At 35.8% G+C, this 12,518-nt stretch overlaps 1 protein-coding gene across 50 annotated transcripts in view; it reads left to right on the top strand.

Moving 5' to 3' along the window:
* Positions 1 to 8,619, top strand: part of LOC148848656 (acyl-CoA hydrolase 2-like) — a 126,560-nt gene extending 117,941 nt beyond the window's left edge. For 12 of the 50 annotated variants that reach the window (XR_016101190.1, XR_016101188.1, XR_016101184.1 and 9 more), the window contains one exon: positions 7,241 to 7,663. The gene's annotated coding sequence lies outside the window, so the exon portion shown is untranslated. Of the gene's footprint in view, positions 1 to 6,706; positions 7,096 to 7,240; positions 7,664 to 7,762 lie in introns of those variants that run through there. The other 38 variants (XR_016101191.1, XR_016101185.1, XR_016101187.1 and 35 more) reach the window with 4 other exon arrangements.
* Positions 8,620 to 12,518: the final 3,899 nt, after the last annotated feature.

The raw sequence follows: 12,518 nt of genomic DNA, 5'->3' as shown, positions 1-12,518 counted from the left end.
TGCAAAGCCTTGTGTTGATTCTTCTTAGAGCTTGAACCATTCCCCTTTGCTGGTATGGTACGACATCGAGGAATAATATTTCTATGTTGTTTGCAGTAGGTGCAGAAATTTTTCTTCTGGCAATGTGAAACATGTCTGTATTCTTTGCATTCATAGCACTATACACGAGACAAGTCCTTCTTGGGCTTGGATTTATTCATCAGAAAGGTTGTATATGTTCATGAATCAGATTTTAACCTCAAGGCCAATTGAATAATGAGTCTAGTTTCCTCCCAAAGAAGCTCTCCCAAAACTGTGTCAAGTATGGGAGGATTGCCCTTACTAAGAATGTTGGACCTCACAATTTCATATTAAGGTCTCAGATGCATCAAAAAATGCATGATTTTCCTCCTATCAAAGTGTTTTTTTCAGATTTTTTATGCAGCAAGCATAGGTATTTTCACTCATGTGAATTAATTCATACTCCGTCCATATGTCTCTTACATCTTCTTTCATTTTTTTGGCCCTTGGGACCACTCTTTTATGTTGTAACTTATGTACACTATCTTTTGTTTTATTATTTCTTGTAAGATAAGGACATAATTGTCCTTTCCATAACAGTGTATTATCTCATTTATAAGTTAAATATTTCTGGACTTGTGGTTCAAGACAGAACGCACCCTATTCACTCTCAACTCCTTTGATTTGATCCAAGTTGGCATGGTATCAGAGCAGGTTTTTCAACATGTCCTTGATTGAAATCCTTTTAAATCTGTAAGATCGACCCATCTTCTTCAATTTTGGATTTCGCATGTTGTTGTACTAATTTGCACATCTCTAGTGCTATTTCTTTGGAAGCTCGCCATCAAAAATAGGGTTTCTTCATTTTCTCTTAATCAGCTACTCCAATCACTATGAAACTTCATATTTGAAGTTGTCCAGGTCAAATCTATATAGATCTATATTTTTTTTGTTCGGATTCCTTTTGAAGAGTGTTCTGCCCCTCTTCTTGTTCAACAGTCCAGAAAACTTACCTTTTTTGGATTGTTATCATTTCAAGAACTCTGTGTGATTGGTTTCCTTATTGGATTTTGATTCCTCTCTGTGGTGTGTGGTTGGGCACACTTATTCCATCGAGTTTTAGACTTTCTTAAACCTTCGGCTACTCTATTTTCTCAGTTTTCCTTACTTACTTTGCTGAAATGGCCATGGAGAAAAGAAATATTCTACCAGTAAAGTTCAATGGAACAAACTATGCCTTCTGGAAATTCCATTTCCAGTTCGATGTTGAAGGAAATGGATTATGGGGATTTGTGGATGGTTCCACAAAACAACCAGACAAGTCTGATTCTAAGGGGCCGAAACTATGGAAGATCGACAATGCCAAAGTAGTGTCTTGGCTTCTCGGATCTGTTGAAACTGAGATTGCTATTCCAATGAGAAGTCATCGAACTGCTAGTGAGATGTTCACCTACATGGAAAATGTGTATCAACAGTCCAACATCTCACGTCAGTATCAAGTAGAGACAGAAATATTTTCTTACAGTCAGGGTGAGAAGAAAATATAGTAGTACTATGCTGGTTTCGTCAACTTGTAGACGGAGTATGAATTAGTTTACATGGGTGAAAACACATCTGCTTCTTGCATTAAAAATCTGAAAAAACACTTTGATAGGAGGAAAATTATGCATTTTCAGATGCATCTAAGACCTGAATATCAAATTGTAAGTTCTAACATTCTTAGTAGGGGAACTCCTCCCATACTTGAGACAATTTTGGGGGAGGTTCTCAGGGAGGAAACTAGACTCATTACTCAATCGACCTTGAGGTTGAAATCTGATTCAAGAACAGAAACAGCTTTTCTAATGAATAAATCCAAGTCTAAGAAGGACTTGTCTCGTGTACAATGCTATGAATGCAAGGAATATGGACATGTTGTTTCACATTGCCAGAAGAAAATTTTCTGCACCTATTGCAAATAGTATGGACATATTATTCCTCAATGTCCTACCAAACCAGCAAAGGGGAATGGTTCAAGCTCTAAGAAGAATCAAAACAAGGCTTTCCAAACAAACAGGGAGTACAACTTCAGCTAGAATTGATGAAAATTCTAGGACTTGTGGCAGAAATAATGTATGACACTTATGGCATAAGCGTCTTCGGCACCCCTATGCAAATAAACTTGATCCTTTGTTTCGTGATGGTTATTTGTCTTCTAAAGCTACTTCTTTTAATAATGATGATAAGGCTTGCATTTGTTGTTGCTTGAGTAAGAGCCATATTTTACCCCTTCCTTTAGTTATTGAACATGTTTTTGTTCCTTTTAAAATAATATATAGTGATGTTTGGTCGTGTCAATTTGTTTCTAGATTGGGATTTAAATATTTTTTTACATTTATTGATGATTGTACTTGCTTTATTTCTTGAGAAAGAAATCTGAAGTTTTTTCTACCTTTAAATCATTCCTAAAAAAATCAAAAATCAATTTGATGTAAACATTGGGGTTTTCCATTTAGACTTGGGGGGTGAACACCTTGATGAAGATTTTCAAATTTTCTTGAGAGACAATGGAATACAATCACTGAGATCTTGTCCTGGCACTTCGCAACAAAACAGAATAGCAAAGCGCAAGAACAAACATATCTTGAGCATAGTTTGAACTCTTATTCATGATTCCCATGCTCCTACTTCATTTTGGGTGGAAGCGGCCAATATTGTTGTGTACCTTATTAACATCATTATATCATCTGTCTTGCATAATACATCTCCTTTTCAAAGTTTGTTTCATTGTTCACCTGATTTTTCTATTCGTCATGTGTTTGGCTGTGTATGTTTTGTTTATCTTCCTCCACATGAACGTACAAAACTAACTCTCCAATCAACAATGTGTGTTTTTGTGGAATGTAGCCCTAATCATAAGGGCTTCCTTTGCTATGATCCAAAGTCTCGTCGAGTTCGCGTATCCCGCAATGTCATCTTTGGATCAAGTTTTACTTCAATTTAGTTTCTTTAAACTTTAATCGAACCCTATTTTATGCTATTTTCTTGCTAAAATGGCTTCAAATAGAGGCGATATCAGTCATGTTTTTTTTGTGTTTTCTTGCTCACATGTGTGCTGAAAGAAGAGTGGTAAACTGCTGATGTCCGCGACAGCAGTGGTGTGGTGTTGATTGTGTTGTGGTGGCTGACATATCTATGTTTTTAAATGCTTAAAAGTGAACCCCTAGACCTTGTGTTTAATCAGTTCTGCAGTCTGTAGAACAAGTGTTTGATGAAATGACTGAGTAATTTCAGTAGTGGTGTGTTGGTGGTAAATGGTCCTGCAGTGTGCAGTCCAAGTGTTTGATGTGTTGACTGAATGATTTCAGCTTTAGAGTGTAGTGTGTAATGTGCAGTTGAAAAAGTGGGTTGGTGGTATTGTAAGTGAGATAAGTCTTGTGACAAGTGTGAGATTGTAGTGTATATTCAGAGGAGACATAATTGAAATGGCTTCAATTGTAGTTGGAAATGACAACAAAACAGGCATCATGCTCTCCTCAGATTATCTAAGTGTTCAAATGACATCCATCAAGTTGAATGGTGAGAACTATGTACCATGGGCAAAAGCTGTGGAGGTGTTCTTGAAGGCCAAGAGGAAAGTAAAACATGTGAGGGAGGAGAAACCTTCCTCTGATTCTCCTGGGTTCAGTGATTGGGAACAAGATGATGCACAGATAATGACATGGCTTTGGAACAGCATGGAACCAAAGATTAGTGTGAACTTCATGTTCCTAGATACAGCCAAAGAGATCTGGGATCATGCTAAAAAGTTGTACTCTGGACAAGACAATACAACTAGGGTATATCAGTTATACCAAGAGTACTTCAATTTGAAGTAAGGAAGTCAAAGCTTAGAAGAGTATTATGCAAGTTTGAAAAACATCCGCAATGAGCTAAATGTGTATCACCCTCTCACATCAGATGTCCAGATCCAACAACAGCAACGTGAACAACTTAATGTGACTAGGTTTCTTGTGGGCTTGAAGGCTGAGTATGAACCTGTCAGAGCACAGATATTGGGGGGATCAGCCCTCCCCTCACTTGAAGAAGTTTGTGCCCGTCTTAAGAGGACATCCATTGAGCCAGTGGAACATTCTTCCTTCTCTGATAGATCTGGTTTGGTAGTGACTAAAGGGAGTGGTCGTGGAAGTAGAAGTGGTGGTGGCAGCAATGGCCCTCCAAGCAACCGTGGTGGGCACATGTTTAACCAGGCCAGTGGCCGGGCTGTATAGGAAGCCCTTGTCTCTCCAGGGTGGCGGCAAGCCATGGAAGAAGAACTCTCTGCTCTACAATATAATCATACGTGGGAACTCACCACCCTTCCTCCTGGTAAGCACACTGTTGGGTGTAAATGGGTCTATACAGTGAAGCATCTTCCTGATGGCAGTGTGGAACGATTGAAGGCACGGTTAGTGGCCAAGGGTTATTCTCAGTTATATGGTGTGGACTATATGGAGACATTCTCTCCTGTGGCTAAAATTGGTTCAGTTCGGGTGTTGATCTCATTGGCTACTATGTATGATTGGCCTCTCCTACAACTTGACATAAAAAATGCCTTCCTACATGGTGATCTTGTTGAGGATGTGTATATGGAGCAATCACCAGGGTTTGTTGCTCAGGGGGAGGCTAATAATGTGTGTAGGCTCAAAAAGGCAATCTATGGACTGAAACAATCTCCTCGTGCATGGTTCGGTAGGTTCAGTGAAGTGGTGAAGGCCTTTGGGATGAAACAGTGTCAGGTTGATCATTCCGTGTTTAGCTATAACTCGGAAGATGGAAATATCTTGCTAGTCGTGTATGTGGATGATATTGTCATAACTGGAAGTGACAACAATGGAATTGACAGGCTGAAAAAATTCTTACAGGACCACTTCAATACGAAAGATCTGGGGAAGCTAAAGTATTTCTTAGGAATAGAAGTTGTGAGGTCAAAACAGGGAATCAACCTATGTCAGAGGAAATATGTTCTTGATCTACTTGAAGAAACAGGGTTGTTAGGTGCTAAACCAGTAGAGACTCCTATGGAACTCAATGCCAAGTTAATTGTGGATGCAGGTGAAGAGTTTGATGACCCTGGAAGATACAGAAAGTTGGTGGGAAAGTTGAACTACCTGACCATTACCCGACCAAATATATCATTTGTTGTGAGTGTGGTGAGTCAGTTTATGCAACATCCCCGGGTTCCTCACAGGGAAGTTGTTCTGAGAATTGTTAGGTACCTAAAGGGTGCTCCAGGTTGTGGTTTGTTATACCAAAAAGGAGGACCTCTTGAGATAGTAGGGTACACAGATGCTGATTGGGCTGGCTCTATATCAGACAGGAGGTCAACCACAGGGTATTGTACCTTCCTGGGTGGCAATCTTGTAATTTGAAAGAACAAGAAGCAAACAGTGGTGGCAAGAAGTAGTGCGGAAGCAGAGTATAGGGCTATGGCCCATACCACATGTGAACTAGTATGGCTGAAGAACCTACTACAGGAGATGGGTTTCTCAATTGACAAACCCATGAAACTATACTGTGATAACCAAGCTGTTGTTCACATCTCATCCAATCCTGTCTTCTATGAAAGAACTAAACATATTGAGGTGGATTGTCACTTTGTGAGAGAGAAAGTGATAAGTGGGGTAATAACTACATCTCATGTGAGCTCAGGAAATCAGTGGGCAGATATCTTCACAAAAGGATTGTCTCGGGGAAGAATAGATTACATTTGTAACAAGCTGGGACTATATGATATATACTCTCTAGCTTGAGGGGGAGTGTTAGAATGCTCGAGTCAGGGGTATTTTGGTCATTCTGGTGTATCTTATTGAAAGTGAAATGTCTATTGTATCTAAGTTTAAGTTGTGTCCCATCTTCTATGAGGGACAAATTTGTCTTTCTTGTAACTCAAGTTTTTCATGAATAAAAGTTAAGTGGGTCGGCTAAGAGAGGTACTTTTGTACATCCTTTCTTCTAATCTGGCCGAACACACTTCTCCTCTCCTTCTTCTTCTTCTTTCTCTTTTCTTTCTTCTTTCTTCTTCTTTACTTTGACCTAGAAACAACTAGGGTTTATTCACACTATTGATTATCATATATTTGCACCTATGAGGAGAATGAAAATAACATATGAGATGTACATGTATCTAGGAGGATATAGGAGTATTATTCTAGTTTTCTTAATTTATGGGCTGAATATGAGATTGTTCACATTAAACCCTCAAATCCAGTAGAGTGTGTGAAAGGTGACTCAGTTCTTGATGAGACTTAGACCTAAATATGAAATAATCATGTCCAACATTCTGAGTAGAGGAACACTTTCAGATATGGATTCTGTCTTAGAGGAACTTCTGAAGGAAGAGACTAGACTTCTCACTGCAGCCAGGTTTGATGGGAAGATGGCTGAAGTTGGGGTTGAAACAACCTTTGTTGCTCATGAGGGTAAGAAGCCAACCTCTAAGGACCTCTCCAAAACCCAGTGCTATGAATGTAAGGGTTTTGGACATATTGCATCTCACTGTAAGAATAAGAATGTGTGTGCCTTTTGCAAGCAACATGATCACATTATTCCACTATCACCAACTAGATCCTACCCTCTCTCCAAAACCCTCTTAGTACCCAACCTTACTACTAATCTGATTTCTGTTGGCCAACTTGTCGATGAAGGAAATGTTCTCACTTTTTCTCATGATGGTTGTTTGATATAGGACCGGTACACTGGGAAGGTGAAAGGGAAGGGGTGTAGGCTGGGCCGTCTGTTTGCGCTAAAGTTCGAGAAATCCCAATCAGGGGCATCCTCAGCTTTACTTAGTTCTTTATCTGATTCTCTTTTGAGTTATAGAAATAATGTTTGGGATTTATGGCATAAACGATTGGGTCATCCATATTCCCAAAAATTAAAATTTTTGTTTGACTCTAGTTTGATTAAGAATAAAATTCCCCTATTGATACTTTTGATGTTTCTTGCACTACGTGTTGTTTGAGTAAAAGTCATGTTTTACCATTTATTCATACATTTGAACATGCCACTAAACCTTTTGAGATAATGCATGGTAATGTTCGGTTTACTTCTATTACTCCATGATTGGGGTACAAATATTTCGTATTATTTATATATAATTGTACCAGATATACTTTGATTTATTTTCTACAACACAAATCAGAAGTCTTTGGTGCTTTTAAATTGTTTCGTATTATGGTACAAAATCGATTCAAGTGTAATGTGACTATCTTCCGCTCAGATTAAGGGGGAGAATATAGAGATGGAGAATTCCTAGCATACTTGAGAACTTATGGAATTCAATCTCAGTGCAGCTGCCCAGACACTCCACAACAGAATGGTGTAGCTGAACGAAGAACGGACATATTCTCAGTGTTGTGTAGACATTACTACAGGAGTCTCATACTCCAACTTCATTTTGCGCGGTAGCCAGCCTCCATACGCTCCTCTCTTTATCTAAGGAGTGTAAATCAGCTCTTATTAAAAAACCTAAAACAAAACTTGTAATTTTTCAATGTGGGACAAGATAAAAAACTATTTTTAAGTAAGAAAAGAAGTTATTTTCAAGACGTGTGCAGGTGTAATTTTTTCATGTAATTGACCAATCAAACCCATTGGATTTAATCTCTAATAAGATTAAAATCCAACAGTATCATCCTAAAAATTTGTTCTCAATTTACCTTTATGACAGAATTGTCTTCCATTTTCTACACATTCATATTTTAGCTGACAGTTGATTTCTTTTGTTGCTTTTCTATATCAGAGTGGAATCAGTTCCTAGAGTCTGTTTTGCAAGGTGCCGTGTGATATTGCATTTTTGATTAATATGATAGCTTGAGGTGAAGGTTGAGCAATGATAACAATATTAATGGAGAAGTATGGACAGGCCTAATGCAGAATTCTGAATTCTACTGCAACTCTATAAACATTCAAAAGTTCAAAAACCCACACCTTATGCACCCATATCCACCCATGAATTGACATCAATTCCGAGCTAGCACCTACCTCAACTGTACCTTAGGCCTAAGAATTCTGGCCCCCTGGGCTGAACGGTTATTCTCCCTAATATCAAATATGATACGAGGATACAGCTGTAAGACAAGATGGCAATATGGAGAAGGGATTGAAAGAGAGAAGATTCTGGTAACGGTATCTGATGTGTTTATTCATGATCGAGTTACATAGCCCGTTTTACATGATTACACGTCTTGTTTGTAGCAGATCCAGAGCCTCCTTAGTGAGATTCCTACTTAAATTAGGTTTTGTTATGCTTATATTAAAAATTTCCTAATATGTTGAAAAGGCAATGTCAAGGTGTATGAGCAAGGTGCCAACCAGCTGGTTGGTAAGATCTCTTGCTCGTAGCGGAAACTTGGGATTGAATTATGGGTTGGGAGATGGGCTACCTTCATTGTATAGCCCTTCAAAAAAATCAGAAAAACGTGTATGAAGGTCCCTTGGTGATGTCTTGAAAATCAAGAAAAAGAAAGGATAATCATGAACATCTTTGGACCCAATTTCACCACTATGAAATTGCAGTAGGCCATTATTCCATGGATTGTATTGTGGAATGGAACTCAAGAATTTTAATGACACAAAATTCAATGTCATTTGTCGATATCTGACGTTCTATGTCAAAGACATCCTTTAATTATTTATGTTAAAATTACAAATAGTAATAGAAGTTTAAATTGTGAAACTAATATTAAATTTAGTGGGTTTTCTTTAAATCGAATGTTTTTGTGTTTGCTATACTTGAAAAAGGCAACATAAGCAACAAACAAAAATGAAGTATTGGACTTGTGCCTCTCAAAATAAGTCAACAATTTTTGTTCGATTAAAAAATTTACATTATTCTAAAAGCCCACAAAAAAGATGCTTTCAAAAACAAAGGCATGCATTTTAAGTTCCGTAAGACTGATTGAGGCTAAAACAAAAATCTCCCCATAAAGAGGGTTATACTAAACTGTGAAAATCATAAGATATAGGAAGATCGCTCCCTCTCATTTCATGGAAGCTGAAGTCTACAATTTGTTGTCATAGCATAAAGTCTACAATGTTTTCCACATACTAGCATTTGCCAAAAACAAAAAACATCTTGAACTGTGCTTTCGTTTTAAAAGAAGTAAGCACAAGTTGGTCTTGTTTCAAAATACCAATGTTCAAAAAAACCAGATCAAGCATCGACATGAAAAATGTGTTTTTTAGCAAAAATAGTGGGGCAAAGCACTTTTTTGCACCTTGGGTACACGTAGATCTTGAAAAATTACCCAAAATAAAAAGAAGAAAAGACTATCCCAATCGGACATCCGAACGCAAGGTAATGGCCTTTAGAAGTTTGTATTTATGTGCTATAAATATTAAAAAAAAAATGGCCAGTTGTCTAAAAGTGGGACTGGATCACCGGTTTTCTGGTTTAACCATCTAAGTCATAGGTTTTGGTTGACTTTTTATGCAATGCGGTTTTAGGGGTATGAATGAACCAACCAAGGGCTCGAGTCACAATTCAACCGGTCCAACTGTGCAGTCCAGTTCGGTTTTCTAAACACAAAAAAAAAGAATGCATGTTATAGAAGTTGTCAAATTAATGATTTTTAAAACAAAATACAAGTTTTTGTAGTATAAAATTATATGATTTTTGGAACATGATATTACATAAACAAAGGAAATTCAAGAATATGTTTTAAAAACTAATTTGTTTTCAAACTAGCTGGTTTTATTTTGTTTTTGGAACTTACAACAAGAAAAGCAATTCATATTGGAGAACACCCTCTTAGTGTAACAGTAAGGCTGGAAACGGATATTTGTCATAAGAATGTAGGCCACTACTTGGTGTGTACGAGTGCTACTTTGAAGCTTCTACGTTTCATGTTAATCAACGTTTAAGATACTGGTATCATAAAGTGTATGGTAAAATGGATTTGTCATAATACTCTTTAGATAATCATGGATATGGTGGAATATCTCGCTACACATTGAGACATCAAAAAATTCATGAATCTAGATTAAATATTAGTGGCACTAAATCTAAGCTTGAAATAATTATGAATATAGTACAAACATATGATGAGTGTTTGGAAAGAGCACAAATACAAACATGTATGGTGCAAATACATACAAAATACAAGGTTTTGTACTCTACAAATTTGTATTTGCACTCCTTTCAAACTGAGCCATAAGAAAAAAAACATATTTTCCTACCTTACATGAAGAAATACATTATAGTCAGTATATCAAGATATGTATGGATATCATACAATAATTTCACCAATGAGGCATCAACCAAGAGTCAAACAATTTATCAAAACAAAACCAAGAGTCTAAGACATTATATAGCTTTTTTCTAAAATTACTACATTTATAAAGCAATCAATATGTTCTTATTCATTTTAAGTTAAATTATTAATAAATAATTATAGAATATTTAATTTTAATTAATCTAAAAATATTATATCCATGAAAATGTAGAAGATCAATACATCTAAAAGTCTAATATACAATTATATTTTGAGTAATAATTTTATTATTTTATTTTTTAATACCAAAATAGTAAGTCAACTTAATCTTAAATTCTTAATACAATAGTTAATCACTATATAAATTTTTAAAAATTATTAAAGTGAAGTTGTAAATAATATATTTGTGTTTCCCTAAATAATAAATATGCTGTCATTTATTTTAAATTAAATTATTAATTAAATAATATAGAGAATTATATAATCTTAATTTAAAAAATATATCAAATTCATTAAAATTTCCAAGAATTATATAATCATACTAATTAGTCATTATGTGAAATGTGCAGGGTACGGCCATTCATATTATCATATAGGCCCAAAATTATGCTCCCAACACTATCCCAATAAGCCATTGTAGTCATAGGCTTGGATCTGCTACCTTTGGGTTGTTCCCACATCCTTACCCATGGAACATTACAATTGTGCATTAGGAATATCTCCCTTGTCATTCATAAGGAGATATTCCCAATGCACGATGGTAATATTCTATGGGTAGAGGTGTGGGAACAATTTGTGGGTAATAGATCTAGAGTGTATAGTTGCACATCAGGAACATTTCCCCATGTTTGCACATAAGGAAGATATTCCCAATGTTTGGCTACAGTGGTCTGTTGGGATAGTGTTTGGAGCATTGTGTGGGTAGCAGATCCCTACATGAATTGGAAACATGTGAGAAGTATGACACACATGGGACTCACTGAATCATTAATTTAATTGGAAATCGGATTTGGTCATCACAAGACCATTCTCACACTGTCCTCACAGCCCCTTGCAGCCTTGCATTGGGAATATTTCCCTATGAAAGAAAAGATACAATATGGAGCTATTCCAATACATGGCTGAAAAAGGCTATGAGAATGGTGTGAGCACAATTTTTATGAGGACTGAATCTGCCGTCTACTGACATTGTGAGCCATTTGGTATTCAGTCTGGTTGAAAATGGGTAATATGACACCCAATAAATAGAAACATGTCAAATTGAACTTAAAAAACCAAAGAGTATGGAATGATGACCACTTTAATAGGTTTTTGGCGATCATCAATTTTGACCATTTCCATGGTTGGTCTTGAAGCCAAACCAAGAACCGGTTGCTGGAAAAATGACCATATGTAAAAAAACTCATATGGAAAGGAGATATAGCTTTTGTGGCCTACAATCTTATTATGAAGCATCATCTCCCAAATATCATATATGATGATTTATTGAAGGATAAGCAAAGAAGCCATGGATTGAATGTTATCTTCTTATTAGGAAGCAATTTCTCCCATTTGGACCTTCTCATTAGGAAGCATCATCTACATGCCACTCATTTCTGCAACTGAAGCTGCATACCCAGAGTTATGAAATCATCACTTGTGCCCCATGAAAAAGAGAGGACATGAAAGCTGCATTGTTGCTCAATTTTAATAAACAAGATAATTAATGATAATTATTTGAGTAATAATTTCAGTAATAATGTCAATAAATAAATAAAATTATTTAAATAAATTAACTTTCAAAAATATATGTATTTATAAATAATTAATTACTAAAAATATCAAAATAAATTGTAATTTAAATTATTTTAACTATCCTATATGTTTAATGTTTGGGAAGTTTTTACCTTTGTTACAGTGATGAAATGGGAGGTAGAGTGATGGTGGCTAGAGGCTAAGAACCTAATGATATGGCAAAATGAAGCATGGGTGGGGTGAAGGCAAACATGTAGTAAACCGGATTTGTTCTGTTTATTTTTCATAATTTTAACATTAAATTTAAATTTAGTTTAAATTAATATTTTTTTTACTTTTATCAATTTTTTATTTTTTTAATAAATTGTTATTGATGCGTAATTTAAGTTATGATAGTATGATAAGTTTATTATTTTTTAAAAATTTTAATAATGTTAGATCTTTTTATTATAAATTAAGTATACTATTAATGTAATTAAATTTAAAAGTTATTATTGTTAAAATTAAAAACAATAACTAATTTTCGAATTTTCTATTATGTTAATCATT

This window comes from Nelumbo lutea, chromosome 6 (genome assembly GCF_056320005.1).
Source record: "Nelumbo lutea isolate HS-2025 chromosome 6, American lotus-T2T, whole genome shotgun sequence".
Lineage (NCBI taxonomy): Eukaryota > Viridiplantae > Streptophyta > Magnoliopsida > Proteales > Nelumbonaceae > Nelumbo > Nelumbo lutea.
This window is presented reverse-complemented; position numbering and strand designations above follow the sequence as displayed.